This window comes from Nymphaea colorata, chromosome 10, assembly GCF_008831285.2.
Source record: "Nymphaea colorata isolate Beijing-Zhang1983 chromosome 10, ASM883128v2, whole genome shotgun sequence".
Classification (NCBI taxonomy): domain Eukaryota; kingdom Viridiplantae; phylum Streptophyta; class Magnoliopsida; order Nymphaeales; family Nymphaeaceae; genus Nymphaea; species Nymphaea colorata.
Genome location: NC_045147.1, coordinates 8,354,645 through 8,365,157, shown reverse-complemented (window position 1 = coordinate 8,365,157; position 10,513 = coordinate 8,354,645). Strand labels below are relative to the sequence as shown.

At 37.8% G+C, this 10,513-nt stretch overlaps 1 long non-coding RNA gene across 5 annotated transcripts; it reads left to right on the top strand.

Moving 5' to 3' along the window:
- The first annotated feature begins 1,686 nt into the window (after window positions 1-1,686).
- Window positions 1,687-9,780, top strand: LOC116262505 (uncharacterized). 5 transcript variants are annotated; one of them, XR_004174495.2, is made up of 6 exons: window positions 1,687-2,007; window positions 2,101-2,183; window positions 2,334-2,718; window positions 2,913-4,382; window positions 9,404-9,486; window positions 9,625-9,780. It is a non-coding gene; the product is annotated as an uncharacterized LOC116262505 (long non-coding RNA). The 5 variants fall into 5 exon arrangements; XR_004174494.2 differs by having other exon boundaries at window positions 9,383-9,486; XR_004174496.2 differs by lacking the exon at window positions 9,404-9,486 and having other exon boundaries at window positions 9,625-9,774.
- The last annotated feature ends 733 nt before the right edge of the window (window positions 9,781-10,513 follow it).

The following is a 10,513-nucleotide window of genomic DNA, read 5'->3' as shown; positions in this document are numbered from 1 at the left end:
TCCATACTAATCCATTACCCTTAAGAGCGAATAAAGCAAGTCTCCAAATAAAGGCATTCAAACTCATATGGGTTCCAGTTCAAGAGTGTTGCATTACACCTCTTGAATATACATTTCAAACTAGTTCACCTCAGCAATGGAGCAAATAAAGTCTTGTTCAATAGCACTCTAGGATGATTTGAATTCATATCTTCTAGCCATCTTTGATAAGGGCAAATAAAATTTCATGTACTAGAACAAATCTTCAAATAAATATTTCATTAATATGACTTTCATCATGCTTAAGAGTGTTACCTTATAAAAGGCAAACATGATGATATACTGTATTCATTGTCAGTACAGGTATTTGGAGCCAATGATCCAACTAAGTTAATATGGATCTAAAAATCTAACATGAACCAAACACAATGCTATATGGATCTCACCATGTCTAAGAGTGTTGATTTACACCTCTTAGCATACCAACATGCAATAATATAATCATTCATTTTAAATATGATAAACACATAATAATATAATCTTTATCCCAAGAATGTTCTTTCATAAGGAGCAAAAGAAATTCATCTTTTAGCACTCTAGTGCTACTCACATTGAATGTATACAACTCGTAAAACCATTAGATCTAAAAATCATTGCTCATCATAATATGTTTAGATCTAATATAAACAAGATATAGATCTTGAACAAGTCAAATCAGATCATGCTCCAAAGGAGTGCAATGTTTAGCGCGAGATTCAAATTCAACAACTAAATGGATATATAAAACAAAGTTTTGGTTATATCTAATATCTGCATGGACCCAAAATGATGATGAATATTCGTAAAGCAAGTATAATAACATATACTTGAGCCAACATAAACAGGATATGGATTTTTAACCAATATCCAAACAAATTTAGATTTGAATATGTCATGATTCAAACTAAATACAAATATGGATCTTAAGCAACAATCAGATCCAAAGCAAAAATCCAAATGATTATTTAGATTCAAATCTTACCAATGTGGATCCACACACAATAATATCAACACTATAATTGATATGTATTTAAACAAATAAAGAGGATCCATTCAAATCCAATATGAATGTGTTTCAACATAATATCCATATCCAAATACGACACAAGGTTAATACTACCTAACTATTTTTCAGTTTTTGCCCGTTCTGAGACTCTCACTCTTGAAGTTATTTCTAAATTAATTCTATGACAAGTATAGATCAACAATACATGAAAAGCAACAAGGAGAATAATACATCAAAAATTTTCAATAGCATTCTAAGTTATCACTTATCACTATTAAATTTAAGACCGTGAGTTTCCCTTCTCACTTTCAAAGTTATTTTCGGAACCATTTTTCTAAAATTTTCAATCAGATTGAGGGTACCCATATGCAATTGTACATAAAATATTTCTTTTCTGCCGAAATTGCAACTGGAACCCTCTTTTAGAAATTTATAATAACTTTAAGGGTATCACAAAGAAAGTTTCTGTAAATTCAAGTTTTTTGCTGAAAATAATTTTCGCGAACCTCCTTTTGGAAAAAGGTTTTCAGCAAAAATGCTGCGGCCTAATTTTATAAAATTGTAACAGCGTTTTTGAAAATAACGCCTAAATGTGGACATTTTTTGTAATTTTCAAACTTTGACTATGAAAACCATTTTCGAACGATTTGTCAACATTTTCCGATTTCGTTCTCTCTCTCCTCTCGAGAGTTCCTCTTTCCTCTCATGAAACCCTAACCGAGGGTTTCATCTGCCGCGCTGCGCCTCCGCCGTCGTCGCTGCTCGTACCAACGCCGCCGCTGCCGAGAGGAAGACGACCTCCTCTTCTTCCTGTTGTGAGGAAGATGCCCGGAGCCGCTATCAGATGAGCAGCGAGGAAGCCCTTTTCCACCAGATTGGGCTTTTTTGGGTCGCTGCGAGGACGATGACGGGAACATACTTGTAACTTCAAGGTTGGGAATCCCTGCAGCAACCCAGAAGGGAGAGGAGGTTCCAGCCACACGGTAATATACCAACTTGTTATTATTATTATTAATCTTTCCCACTCTCCCTTAGTTGTTCCTTCTCTGTTCCTTCCCTTTCTTTTTCACATACAGAATTCAAAGATCATCGAATTCATAGGAATCGAACAACATGGCATGGCGACAAGTAATACCATATTTAAAGAAACAAAAAAAAGGTAAACAACCATTTCCTCAAAAAATCGATGCCAGAATTCTTTTAGAAATACTTGCGTGATATATTTCTAGGTGCAAGCACAAATGTACAAGCACAAATCTTAAATCTCACCTATCATGTTTTCTAATGTATGTAAATATACCATGACCAGGTGAATGATCATAAACAACATGCATAGCATATGTTTGGTATCATGCTTGCCAGCAAACAATAAAATAGCAACAGAGGAAGCTCGGGACTGACCTCCCCACCATTTCCGACGACTTGCCGTCTGTGACTTCGTGTGCTCAACCGACAAGGTGAGACAGAACATTTCGGTTCTGTTTCTGTCAATCTCCCTCTTCACCCGAATTTCAGATCGCCTGGATTGCAGGACAAGCAAAGACCCTCCGGCTTCCATTTTTTCGTGTCGAGAGTGCACGAATGGAGACGAGCCTTCGCGAGTCGCGGCTGGTGAAAACGCTCAAACAACGATCGATTTAAAGAAAGAAAAGACAGAGTTTTCAGAGGCTCAAATCGTAGGCTGATTCTCGGAGGTAATCCTTTCCTCCGTCTCCTCAGGACTCAAGGATACAGAAGTACAATTTAAAAAACAGAATATCATTTAATATGTTTGAACCTAGGGAAACTTCGAATCTATTCGAACTAGCATGCTTCATACATTCTATATAGATTGCTTCATATTTAGATACACAGCATGATAAAACAAACTGTACTCGTATGTGGGCAGGTAGTATTCATCATATGCATCACGCGCACCACACACAACATAAGGGTCGGATTTCACTTACAAGAAACTCGACAAACAAGGCTCTGATACCACTGTTGGAGTTACAGCAGCGGAACGTCATCTGAGTTCAGCTCTTCGTTGCTCAGCAGATTCTCACATGACATCTCGCTCAAGAAGATGGCATCTGAAACAGATAGAGAAGAAGAGGAAGAAGAGAGATATGTTTACGGGTTTGCTTCTATGAGGGTCTGATTTAGGACGATCAACATGTAACCCTAGATCAAAGAATAGCTGGGTGTATATAGTGCCGCCTCATAGGTTTTCCCTTACCCCAGCCGGCGGTTACAGCGAGTGAGAGATTTTAGGAGAGAATTAAAGCTCGTAACTGCAAGTGGCGAGATGAAGGATAGGGCTCAGGGCCACTATCCAACAGTGTTGTGATGGGTCTGCTAGTTGGAGACTAGAGCAGCTAAGGTGCTGGCCGAAGATGACAAATCATTACTCCGGCTTTGCATTAGAGAACAACAAAAGAGTTGCAGTTCCGAGGATGGAGACAGCAGGGCTGTTGATTAGGAGCAGCAAAGCTGCTGCGTTTCTTTTAGATTAGGAACAGCATGGCTGCTGTTGGGAGCTGCAAATTTGCAGCATTTCTTTTAGATTTGGAGCAGCATGACTGCTGTCTAAGCACAGAGATAACAGGGATGTAGGTTAAGATCAACAAAACCGTTGTGGTTTTTTATTAAGGAACAACAGGACTAATGTTCCAAGCACGAAGACAGAAAAAAAATGAATTCAGCAATTAGGAAATTGCTAACCTGAGTAGAGGAGCAGCTGAGATTCGCACGCTGGTTGTGGATGGACTGCAAGTCTGCTAAGTGAACTGTAGTCGAATAAGGATGGACAGAGCTGGCTGACGAGTTGAGTTCTGTTGGAGATTGACACAGCTGGTTGCTGGGTCTTCTTGAAGATTGACGAAACTAATGGTTGCTGTTGGTGGCGAACCGAGGGAGCTCGGATTGAGGTGCAATAGCAGCTGGGCTACATTGGTGAAGAAGGCAGCAATCTGGTCGAGCCATTTGAACGAGTAACTGGCTGAAGTAAGGAATCTGTGGCAAGCAGATTGCATCCAGCTTGGGGTGAGCTAAAGAAGACAAAGGTGTGGACGCTGGTTGGGAGGAATCACCTGCTGGACCAAGCTGAAGAAGGTGGTTGTAACAGGAACAGCTGACAACGCACTCAGCTCATGACACCAGTTGGAGTAGACCTTTGCAAGGAGGAGCTCCTGCTGCACAGGACTGAAGAGGGCGAGCTGTAGAAGTTGGCAGGTGGGAGTTGGAGCTACTACTAAAGACGTCTCAAGAAAGAGTCTCTCCTTGAACTGTAGATGAAGATGCAGTTTGAAGATGCTGAAGAAGGATTGGGAGCTTTGTAAAGGGAGGATCAGATCCTTCCAGCGTTCCTTTTCTTGAGGTAGTGTTCAAGATTTATAAGTCAAGAGCATTAATTCTCTTGCTTGGGGCTCGTTCCTTTCAACTTAGGAACCAAATAAGTAGCTGGTAGAGATTGATATTTAATAAATCTCCAACCAGAAAATGCAAAAAGGGGTTGCACCCAGCTGGGCTGTGCCTCCCTTAATCAATGATCCATAGTCATTTCTTTTATTCATTTTTTTTTTTGCTTAGTGGCTAACTTCATGAAGTTTGATCTTTAAATTCTTGATTGAAATCTTTTCTCAAAAGCTGGAGAAGAAGAGCATGCCCACTAAAGGCAGCTCTTCAATATGCTCTTGGAAAAGAGATCAGCCTTGATTAGGCTGATCTACTTTTCATATTTTGAAACATTTTCAAAGGTTTTAAAGTAAAGAAGGAGATGACCATGTGACTGATTCTTATTTTTTTTTTTAAAATAGGCCAGTCTTAATTGCTCTGATCTAGTTTTAAATTCAAAATCTTTTGAAATATAAGAAAAGATTTGGAAAAAAAGAGAGGAGCACGCCCATTCGGGCGGCTCCTTGATTGGGTTTTAAAAAAGAGGGAGATCAATTTAACTGAAGTTGATCTAATTCTTAATTTTAAGATCTTTTTCAAAACAAGGAGAATTTGGAAAAGAAAAAGAGAAACTCTAATGAAGAAGCAAACAATTTGAATGAAGAAAATTCAAGGGTGTCACTTGGGGCGTAATTCTCTGTTCTTTAAAAAAAATTTAAGCGATTTTAGTTAAAAATCGTATATTTTAGAGGTTTGTTTCTTGAATCACACCTTTGAATTCTTAAAAAAAACCTAAAACCAGCTTATTGAAGCTCGAATTTCCATAGAGCAGCCCATTTTAGGCATGCTCTATTCTCCTTTTTAAAATTTTTTGGAAAAGCTCAAACCAGCTCCATTGGAGCTAAGATTTTCTAATACCTAGAGAGAATGAGATTAACAAGTCCAAATTAATTTCTCTCTAAATTCGAACTGCTTCATTTTTAAATGAAATCAATTCTGTAAGATAGAATTTAAATTCTCTCTAATTGTTTTTCTTAGCTGGATTTTTAATCCTACTAAGGAGAATTCTAGTTTCCACTTTGAAAATCCTTGACTAAATGACATAACTAGACAATTTAATTCTCTTTGAAATTTTGAATTTGGTGGGACCTACCTAGCGCAGACACAAAGGCTAGGTGAGTGCACGACAAATTGATTGATTGTCTTTATCTAACTCTAGTTTAAATTATGTTTGAACACTCTTTATGATGAGTGCATGCCAAAATTGATTGATTTTTCACTGCATATAATTCAATTTCTCAATAAATCAAACTTTGCCAAAATTTTCATGTTTCATCTTGTTACCCTAGGATCAATATGATTTTAGAGTATAACTTTGATATCTCTCATGTTTTGAATATAGTTAAGGTTTTCTAACTTGTCCTAATTCTTCTATAGGGCATCTAACCTTGCAAAGTACAATTTAACATGTTAGTTTATATTCATGTTATTATGCATATTATGTTTGCTTTTTAAATGTTATAATGTAGCATTTAGTTTTCAAATATCATGCACAAAATAATGTTTTGTAATGTTTGGTGTGCCATTTATACAGTATGCTTTTTCATTGCATCATGCATTTAATGTCAACTTTGCAATTAGAATTAGCTTCATGTGAGAATCAAGATAGATTATCAGCTACATTACTGCAACAATAGTCCTTGCATGTATTTTATCAGAACTGACTTTCATAAGGATACACAATTTCAAAACATAGTCTTTAATTGCACATCTTCAAAATTGAACCAATTTTCTAACCTGTTTTCCAAAACCCTAGTTTAGACATTTATTGAGATCTAAACCCTAAGTCGGGTTTGCGTAAAACCATATTAGGTTTACTCGATGCCTTAGTCAAGGCATGACATTGAACCCACTACTAATGCACGTTGGAATTTCGATGAGACCCTAACCCTGGTTAGGTTAACCAAAATCCACCGTTTGAGCCTAGATAGGTCTTGTGAACCTAGAATGGATCTAGATCTTGTAAATTGGATTTTAGATCTTTGAATATGACTTTGAATCTAATTAAATCTAGAATTAGAATATTAGATACTTGTTTAGATTTTGCATTTGGAGCATCAAATCTAGGTCTCAAGTAACTTGGATCATGATTTTGAATCTTATTAGAGTTGGATTTCAATTTGGACTTCGGACATTATTTCTAGAACTTTGGATCCCAGACCTCAGAATTTGGTTCGTAATTTCATACCTTATAAGATAATATCGTAACTTAAACTTTCGATTTCAGAACTATATTATTTGTTTGAAGATCTCAAGTTGTAGAAGTTTGAATTTCATCCTTGAACTCATATTTGAGCCATAATCGACCCCTTGGATCCAAAAACACATATTTCAAATCCTTAGACTTAGATCACTGAATTGGATCATAAAGTACATACTTGGATTTCCTTAAATCAGATCTTGAACTCAAATTCGGTTCACAAAATTTTGGATTTCATATCATAAATCTCTTTAGGTTTGCATCCCAAAACCTTAGAAACTGGATCTCAATTATGTCTGGATATATTTTGCATGCATTCATATTAGATTTAAGAACCATTGCATGAATTGATAATGATATAGATCATGAACTGCAACATTGGCTTTTAAATGTCTATTTCTTTCAGTTTATTTACTCTAATTTCTGATGATCTGCTTGAATTTTCTTGAAGTCCCATCTTTTCAAATTCATGACACGTTAAGTTTTGGACGGCAATCATAACTTGGAATCTAGAACATTTAATCTAAGTCGTTGATCTGATTATCATTGGTAAATGCACCAAGAATGGTCAAATGATATACTGACTGGTAAGGTCCTATCTCTCATAATTTCCCACAAGAGTAAGGAGGCGAGTCCATTTTTGAACTTTTTCCCATATGAATTGTCATATGCAAGTACGTGAAATTTCGGATGCAAACACCTAGATTACCCCATCCTAACTTTCATCTTCCTAGCCACAAGAATTTGCTGCAATATCGGACTGCGCATCTTTTGCAATCATTCCCCCCTTCATCGATATGATCTTGCAGCCTATTCCTAAAGAGAAGCTAGTACTTCAGGTCATATCCATGGCCTCAATGTGTACCATCTCATTTTCTAGGGATGGATAAATTTAGGCCCTTGAAACTAGGCAATCCCTGTAGAGCCCTAGCCCGGCCACCTAACGGCATGAACTAGGACTAAATCCAATTTCGTATGCTAGTGGAAACCCAGTTAATAGCGAGGACACAATGGCAAAATCTAAATGGACCAAGGCCAGTCAAGTAATTAAGCCAATGCCAGAATTGCAATTTTTGGAAGAGACCTAGGTTAAGTTAGTGATTAGAGCAGTGGCATTGTTGGAATTGTTGGTTGGAACCATGGGCAGATTAGTCATTGATGAATCCAGGGTTCCCTTAATCCTCGTTAAGTACTATTAGTTACCCTATAAAGTTAGATTAAGAACCTAATGACTTGATTAGTGATGGATTAACTACTTAAACATGGGTTTTTGAGTCTAATTAAGATGGAATTCAAATTGAGTATTTAATTAAAATTTATTGGACTGATAGGTGGCATCATTAAGAGGTGACACCCAGACCCAAGTGGGCCCCATGAATCCCACCCCTATTAAAACATAATAACAAAATAATAATAACTTAATGATAAAAGTTTAATATGTAAAAGGGGTTATCCCTTTAGGTAGCAACCCAGAGAGAGAGTGACAGAGATAGAGAGGGGTCATGAAAGGATGGCAGACGACCACATGGATGCATGGAGACACAAGAAGGACCAACGCGGCAACGTAAAGCAACTTATAGTCAGGTGTGCTATGATTTTTCAAGCTTTTAGCCAGTCAAATTTGGACTTTTTATTATTTAAGGCGATAGGAGACTGATTTTGCCTTCTATCGTCGCCGCAAACCTATGTAATGTTTGAATTTTCAGATTGAGGCACGTATAGTTGAAATTCTTTGAAGTTTAGTTTTTGATGCCTCTTAGAGCCCGTGTGGCGAGTGGACAAGCAACGAAAGTTGTAAAATGGGCTTTCGCGACTTTCGCCAGATTGGCAAGTTACGGCTGGTTTTGGGAGGTTAGTTTCTGAGAGGATCAAGGGCAAAAGCATAATTAGAAAAAGGTGATCTTAACAGAAAAGTTTGGTAAAAGAGAGAACTAGATAGTAATTAATTAGTCACATTAAGCTGGATTAAGACACCTTAATTACCTGATTAGTGATGGATTGAGGTCAGTCTATTACCTGATTAAGTGGGTTGAACGTAGATTAAGTTTAGGTTAAACATGATTAACTTAAGTTAACCCTCTAGATTGGGAGCTATAATGGATCCAAAATTTGATTAGAATCTAGATCTGGAATTGGTCTTAGAGTATGGACCTTAGACCTTGGATGCAATCAGATTAAGTCCAAGGCTCATTAGACCTTTACAGATCCAAATTTTGGATCCATAACAGATTACACCGAATCCAAAATCTTTTTGCTCTTTTTGGATCTTGATATGGACCCCAAATGGACCTGGACTAGATTCAAAGTCTAGTTGACCCACTTGGATCCAAACCATGCACCTAGAACCAATCTAAATTGGATCAAAGATCCAAACAACCCAGTTGGATCCAGATCCATGATCTGGATTAGGTAAGAGTTGGATTGCCGAGATTCAGATGGCACTATTGGATCTAGATATTGGACCTTGAATGGGATCACGTCTAACCCAAGATTTAATGGGTCCTACCGGACCTGGGCTCCTTAAATCTGTAATAGATTAGGTTTGGATCCAAGTTCTAAACCTAGGCCCACATTAGATCAAGCCCAATTGGAACAATCTATGCTAGGGCTGGGAGGGCATGTGCCCACCCATCTATTACATTTACGATGCATCAGCCTTAGGGTTAGATCAGTTTAATTAAAGAATGCTTAGTATGCTTAAACTAATTAACTTTGCCCGCCAGGGCCCTACCACATGTTCACAGGTACAAGTGAAATGGACAAGGATTTCGAGAATTCGTCTTCACCACTATGCTTTATTAGGCCTTTGTGGCACACAGTAACAACGGTAGGATCATACCACGACTTGATTTTGCAACTAACAACCGTCAAAAAGCATTTGATAGAGTACAAATCAGTCTGAATCTGTTTTTTCTTTCTTTCCATTTTGCTTACAATGTTTTTGGTTTATATTTTTGTTTACCAGTAACAGAGCACACTCCCACCGGTCTCAAGTGTATGTTGGGGATTCTATGTTTGAGGTGGTCTACATTTAAATTCTGTAAGAGGCCTCGGCCATTCTATGTAAATAAAGTTGAGATTTCTTTTCAAACCTCTTTGTTTACATCGCTCTTGTGATCAATGCAATATATGCTCATTGTAAGAGCATCCCTCCATTTCTTTGCAATCTTTACTTGCGCCCTCGCTATTCTCAAGTCTTTCGCACACTCTTGAGCCTCTTTAGGCTTACAACAAAGGTGCTATCGCTGGGGCCTCACGGGCCGAAGAAAGTGAGCCTGTGACAACTAGTATCAGAACCCAATTTGATCATCTGGCATGGTGGGGTGTAGGGCAGCTAAGTTGGTGGAGAGCTATCTGACGGTTGGCTGCTATTTTGGCAAGTTGGCTGCAGATGAACTGAATTTTGTAGCAGAGGGAGTACACACTTGTTAGTAAAGAAAGCATGTGACGAGTTGGAACAACGGAGGAATGAAAGCTCGGCTGGTTGCAATCGAGACAGCCATTGCCTCCTTGAGTCATTCAATGTCTAAAGCTGCACGGAACTTCGAAGAGTACAATATGAGGATAAAACCTACTGTATCTCACATCCCTCTAGCAATTAAACATAGATGTGAAATTGTTGAATAAAACCTTGGAGACCCCATTCTATCAGTTAATTCCATTGCAGCCTTCCTGAGGATCACCCCTAAATATTTATTGCCAAAAAATATAGAATAATTACAAAAGAAAGAGTTAGTGAAGACAACATAACTTACAAAACTGTGTCCCAAAACATCTCAGCAACCATAACACAGGGTTTGAGTAAAATTTTCAATATAACAACAACAGGGTTGCAACTAGCAACCGTCAAAAAG